This window comes from Parus major, unplaced genomic scaffold (assembly GCF_001522545.3).
Source record: "Parus major isolate Abel unplaced genomic scaffold, Parus_major1.1 Scaffold370, whole genome shotgun sequence".
Lineage (NCBI taxonomy): Eukaryota > Metazoa > Chordata > Aves > Passeriformes > Paridae > Parus > Parus major.
The window spans coordinates 50,051-56,739 of NW_015379294.1; the positions used below are offsets into that span (position 1 = coordinate 50,051).

The window sequence follows — 6,689 nt, forward strand, 5'->3', positions numbered from 1 at the left end:
TTGATATCATTCATTTTTGTGCTGGGTAGTGCTGTGCCTGTGAAATAAACAGGTTTTTTCCACTTCTCTCAGAGAAATCTCTTCCCAAACCGGTTGGGGGGTGGGGGAAAAGAGCCACGTGGGTTTGCTTCCCGGGGGGGAGCCCCACTGGAGGTTTTCTCCCAAATTTGCCCTAAACCAGGATACTACCAAGTAAAGAAGCACAGACAGACAGAAAGATATTTTCCACCAAAGCAAAAAGAATTTTCCACTGCAAAACAAGTTTCAAAGTTTAACATGTAATTACTAACTCAGATGATTAGTTAGTCACTAACATAGTATGGTAATTTTAGCAGTTTTGATAGGATATATGTACATGTAAAGGTATTGTGTATGATGCTGATTGGTTGTTATGTAATAATATGCACAGAAAAAGAAAGAGATATCTGGCACTGTAACCAGAATTAAGTGGGCTTCAGGACACAGGGCTTGCCTGTTGCCAGCAGCCGTAGGCTGACCCACGACCCCCTGCTGTAATCTAAGCTATAGAATAAACAGCATTAGAAAGAAAAGCCATCTGAAGTCCCCATCTCTCTGTTGGCTCTTACACCCACAAGAGCTTCCCAATTGGTGAAATAAATTGCTTAAGACCGCTTGTCTCATGGTTATTCGGATGCCATGGAAGTGACACTTCTAGCTGACAATAAACATCTTGCTGTGGAAGCAAGATTGTGGAAAGATAAGCTGGAATTTCTAACAGACACTTTACTTCACAATCTATTAAAGTTACACCAAATTTTCACAAAGCAGACATATTCTGCACATTCCCTGGAAATGTGTGGGGCTTTTCCCCCAAAGTTGGGATGCTGGTTTTGTGGTTACTCTCCCAAAAGTTGAGTGAAAGGACTCTGCACTCTCTTGCCAGTTTGGTGGTAAGTTACATTGACTCTTAATCGATACTGTTTCTTTCCTAGCTTTAATATAGGTACCTTAGTGTTGTGCACTGTTTCACTAGTAGCTGTTTTATACTGTGTAGTAAGTAACTCTGTTCAAGACCTTTTGTCTGTTATCTCCTGTCTATTCAATAAATAACTCATTATACAATAGACCTGATCTGCCACTCTTAGAATTTGTGAGCTAGAGTGGTTTAGGTGCAGGCCACCCAATTCAAGCTCTATCCAAAAATCTTAGCCTAAGACAGGGCTTGTCTGAAGCTTCCACTCTATCCATAATAGCCCATTACTTGTGGGTGACCCCAGGGGTCAGTGTTGGGTTGGGTCCAGTCCTGTTTAACATCTTTATTGATGAGGGGATCAAGCGGAAGTCACGCTAAGTTCACAAATGACACCAACTTGTGTGGGAGTGTGGGTCTGCTGGAGAGCAGGAAAGGCTCTGCAGAGGGATCAGGACAGGATGGATGAATGGGCTGAAGACAATGGTGTGAGGGTCAAGAAGGCCAAGTGCCAAGTCCTGTCCTTGGGTCACAACAACCCCACGGAATGCTCCAGACTTGGGGAAGGAGTGGCTTGAGAGCTGCTCAGTGGGAAGGAATTTGGGGTTCTGGTTGGCAGCCAGCTGGATTTGAGCCAGATGGATTTTTTTTGCCAGCTGGACAAGAAGGCCAGTGGCACCTGGCCTGGATCAGCCAGCAGTGACTGTCCCTCTGCACTGGGACTACTGAGGTGTCAAGTCCTGTGTCCAGTTCTGGCAAGTCCTGTGTCCAGTTCTGGCAAGAAGCTCTGTAAGAGAGACATTGAGGAGCTGGAGCGAGTCCAGAGAAGGCAGTGGAGCTGGGAAAGGCTCTAAAAAACACATCTTGCCAGGAACAGCTAAGGGGTTTCTTAGTCTGGAGAAGAGAAAGCTCAAAAGGAACCTCACTGCGCTCTACAACTGCCTGAAGAGAAGTTTTAGTCAGGTGGTCTTCAGTCTCTTCTGCCCTGTCTCAAGTTGGAGAGGACAAGAGGAAATGGCTTTAAGTTGGGCCAGGGGAGGTTCAAATCAGATATTAGAAAACAATGTTACTGTTAGTGTTCAGTCACCGAAAAAGTTTGCCCAAGGAGGTGGTGGAGTTCAAGGGGTACCTGCATGTGGCACTTGGGGATATGGTGATTATGGTGGTGTTGGGTTGGCCGTTGTACTAGATTATCTTGAAGGTCTTTTCCAACCTTAATGACTCAGTGATTCTGTGACTGTGTGACCTGCCACCACTGCCTCCAGCTTTGTGCTCTGGGATGTTTTCTCAGTAGTGTCCCTCAGTGGGACCCATTAGAACTACAAGAAACTTCACAGTTTGAATCTGGCTTCTCGAGAGGTTTCTTCAACTTTTCTCAGGGTCCAAGGTTGAAGGATGTGTTAGGTTAACACAACTTGGCTTTTAGTGGGGGCGGAGGCTGCTTCTGAGAGAGAAGCTCCTCAAAACTTCTACTATATCCAGCATTACCAATCCCTAAAGATTCTGACAACTGACATACTGGCTGGCCCAATTAGAGAATTTAGCAATGCCTCTGTGATGACGTATTTAAGAAGGAAAAAAGGCGCACAATTCCTCTTTCTTCCTCGCCTCTGAGGGGTGGTGAGGGGGCCGCTGGAATTTTCAGTTGAATGCTTCACCCTGCTGGCATTTTATTAAAAGTAACCCCTTACCTTTTTGTTCTAATAATTGCATTGTATGTTAAAAGTTTGGATGATTATGAAACAATTAACTTACTGACTACCTCCAATAATACTAAACAACCCATGAGCTACAACTGTATTAAACCATCCACACAGTCCCAAAGCATATGGGAAATATGCTCAAACACTAGGTATTGTGAAGTTTGAGTGACTATAGTCATGGAGTACTGTCGGAGTGCAACATTGGTGGCTTGGTTCTTTCCCCCAGGACCGAGGCTGACGAGAGAGAAACCTGATTTCTTGTGTTCAGGCTCAGTTGTTTATTCTTTCCTTACCTATGTTACGTATTTACAGAGAACAAGGAGCTATATACACTAGGGTAGCAAGGTGCAAAGTGGAGAGATGAAGAATCTCTCCATGGCCTTTTATGTGTCCATTCACCCAATAATCAAATGCTAGCTAGCTTATTTTCTTTAGTCACCCAATGACCCAAAGCCTGTGTGCTGCAATGCGGATTCTTTCATCCAATCATTCATTATTACCCAAAAACCCTTAGAAGAAGAAGAAGAAGATGAAGAACAAGAAAAAGAGGCAATGCCCCAAATCCTCCATCTTGTATCTCACATATTAATACAACTAAAACTCCAAACTCCAACTTTTTCATCCAGTGATTAAATACAATTCTATCTAACATACACACTCACATTCTCAGTTTCTCTACTTAGTTCTAGAAGCTTTCTCCATGGCTTGAAGTTGAACTCAGTGTCTTCTTGGGTGTCAGAGCCTGTCAGCACAAATAAGGGAATATTTTCTGTGCCTCTGACTCCAACAGGGTACATTATGCGGGAAAATGACTGGAGACTCTGTGGACAGGTAACTGAAGATACAATCAGAGGAAACTGAGGAGTTATATTGGCATTTTAATAGGAGTTAAAACTGTATGGAAATTATAGAGTAAATCATAGCTGCTGCTCCCTGGATGGAATGCAGTTGGCAGGACTTGAAAACTATTCCAAAATGATTTCCCATCCACACACACACCTGCTGAAGGGGATGGGATGGAGGGTGGGACAGAGTGGAGACACCACAGCCGGCCTCTGTGGAAATCCTTGCAGGGATGGGAACTTGATGGTGCTTTGCAGCTGATAAACCACATTCCACACATCAGCCAGGTGAGACAGGAACAGATGTCCTGCTGCAGAGCCAGCAACTGGGGCGAAATCCCTCTCCTTAGATGAACTTGATTCATTAAAGCATAATAATAATAATATTAACACACACCTCCATCCCAAAGGTGCCCACCCTCAAGGTACAACTCTCTCCTTACTGGGCACAAGCTCTGTGCTCTTTTATCTTTAAAAGCTGAGAGGATTTTACACCCAACAGAAACACAGGTATGTATCGCCTTGTGTTACTCAAGCTCCAACTAAACACAAAGAAATTGTATAAGAGTAAGTCAAGGATGGAGTAAAAGTTGGGGAAGACTCAATCATAACTGCTGGGATCAGTCAAGAGGCTGAACCTGTCTTATCCCGCAGTGGGATGCCTGTTGGGTAAGAATCATACTCTGCGTGCTGAACGTTTTCTTAAGGATTAAAGCTTGTAGGTATATTCCTTCAAGTATATTTTTGCAGTCAGGCACTATCACCAACAACCCTCAAACCTGAACCTGTCACAATTTTATATTAATAACCAGAGTTATTCCATTAACTGTCAATGTGAATCCTTCCTGGGTGCTGGCAGTTGCCAGCAGCAGGGAACACACTCCAATAAAGAGGAAGGGCTGCTGAGGGCTCTCCCTTGTGCTGTTGATGTTTCCCTGACTCAGCAGAACAACCCTTGTTTGAGCAGGGTGGCTCAGTGCAGGGTTCACCTAATAGGATGCTGACAGACATCGGACAGGCATCAGGTAGGGCACAAGGGTCTCAGCTTTCCTGGGGCACTTACTAAGGGTCGAGTAAATCCCCCCACACTAAGGGTGGAGGAAGCCTCTCCTTTTCAGGTGATGGCTGCTGTAGTAGCAGTCTGTGCTTTGCTGTGAGTAGTCCAGCAAAGGAAAATTATGAGCAAGGGAAGGGTAAATTCTGCACAAGCTGAAGTTTTGAGAGCAAAGTACCTGCATTGCAGATCTGCTGCAAGGGAGCCTAAATAAGTAGCATCATCACCATTACCTCTTTATTTATAAAAGGTGAAACACTGACCTCTTGCATAACACAGCCCAGACAAATTATGGAAAGTAAAATAACATTTTAAAGCAGCAAATCCATGTTCCAGAGAATACCCTGACACAGGAGTAAATCCACAATTTATTCTTAAATTCACTTTCTTGTTCAAACCAAACCCACCTGATTTCCTGTTTTGAGTTCCATTGACAGAGTGGAATGGGTGCTGAAGCTGCTAACAGCTTGGGAAATGTTTCTTGCTCTGCTGATGCCTCCTTTGGTCCCAAGTCCCTTTCACTGCTGTTGTGCCTCCTCCTTGAGCAGCTCCCCAGGTGAGGAGAAGCTGCAGGTGCCAGAGCAGAGATTCCCCTGCAGCCCTGGAGAAGAGCAGAGTGAGGCAAGTGTCGCCTCTGTGCCCCAAGTGCCTCCACCTGAGGGACTTGCCCTATGGAAAGGGACCTGGAGCAGTTCCTGACGGACACCCCCCCCTCCCCAACCCATCTCCCCCAAGAGCTTTTTCATCTTCCTGAAGCGTGAATGATGGAGCAGCCTGGGGGGCACCTGGGGTCAGGCAAGGTCACCCACCCCAAAGCTCCCCCACTTTTAGAATCCCAGGCTGGTTTGGGTTGGAAGGGACTTCAAAGGTCATCTTGATCCACCTCCCGCCATGGGCAGGGACATCTTCCACTACACCAGGTTGCTTCAAGCCCTGTCCAACCTGGCCTTAGACACTTTCAGGGATAGAACAGCTGCAGCTTCTCTGGACAACCTGTGCCAGGGTCTCACCACTCTCACAGGGAGGAATTTCTTCCCAATATCCAATCTAACCCTGCCCTCTGGCAGGTGAAAACCCTCACTCTCTATACTATCCCCTAACAAAGACCCTCCCCAGCTCTCCCAGAGGCCCCTTTCTATTTCATATTTTATATCTCTATTAGATTTATACCTACATACATATCAGCCCAAAAAGTGGCTCAGGCAATCCATGACTAGTGGAGCCACCTGGGGTAGCCCTTTTGCAGGGTGCATGGAAGTGCTGGGGATTTGGGCAGACCTATGGGTTATTTCAAAGGGCCTCAAGGGGTTTTAGAGGGAGGTTTGGGAGGGTCCTGAGGATTTATAAGGTGTTCAGGGGAGCAGGGGGCTAGAGAGTGTTTTGAGGGGACTCTTAAGGGTCTTTGGGATCTAATGGGGAGGCTGTAGAGGATGGAGAGGGTCTCTAGGGTTTTGTTTTTTTGGGGGGGGGGTGGGGCGGGCAGGTATAGGAGTGTATACCCTAGGTCCCCAAAGTCCTCTCAAACTCTTCTTTACCTCGCAGGATTTGATCTCCACCTGTCAGGGAAGCTCATGTAATAAATGGAATTGATTCCTGCTAACTAAATTGTAACTATTTGGAAAGTTATTATTATAAGCAACCAAAAGAATCAGTGTTACAAGGCAGATGCACCCCTTTACAGATATTACATGTTAAAATTGAGGTACAGGATGTAGTTTGGAAGATAAGTGGTGTTCCAGGACGAAAATGGCCTTGAGATGGACAAAATTAGAATGACTTTAGGCATCGGGCCTAAAAACCAGTGAATATCAGACTAATGAGTAGACTTACATAACACAACGCTTAGTACACATGCACAAACCTGAAAGGTTATCCAAAGGACAACGAGGAAGAGGAGAAGCCTTCACCAAAAGACCACCAAAAGAAGACTGAAGACCCCCTAACAACAAGTGACGCATGTGTCGTGAAAAAAAGTGACGTAAAGTCAGAAAAATCAGAAATAGGAGGAAACATATGGCAAACATGAATGAATATGTATAAGCATACAGTATATAAGTTTAGGTTGAAGTGCTTTGTTTTGTACGTGAGGCGGGGTGGGAAGCCCCTCCATACCCCGATCTGTTTTGTACGTGAGCTGGGGCAACAAGCCCTCCCCGCAC

General features: G+C 45.4%; 1 long non-coding RNA gene across 1 annotated transcript; it reads right to left on the bottom strand.

Annotated features, from left to right (window-relative positions):
• Positions 1–3,492: 3,492 nt before the first annotated feature.
• On the bottom strand, positions 3,493–6,683 carry LOC107198911. Its single transcript, XR_001519136.3, has 3 exons — positions 6,392–6,683; positions 4,938–5,131; positions 3,493–3,831 (listed from the first exon to the last, which is right to left on the bottom strand). It is a non-coding gene; the product is annotated as an uncharacterized LOC107198911 (long non-coding RNA).
• Between the last annotated feature and the right edge of the window lie 6 nt (positions 6,684–6,689).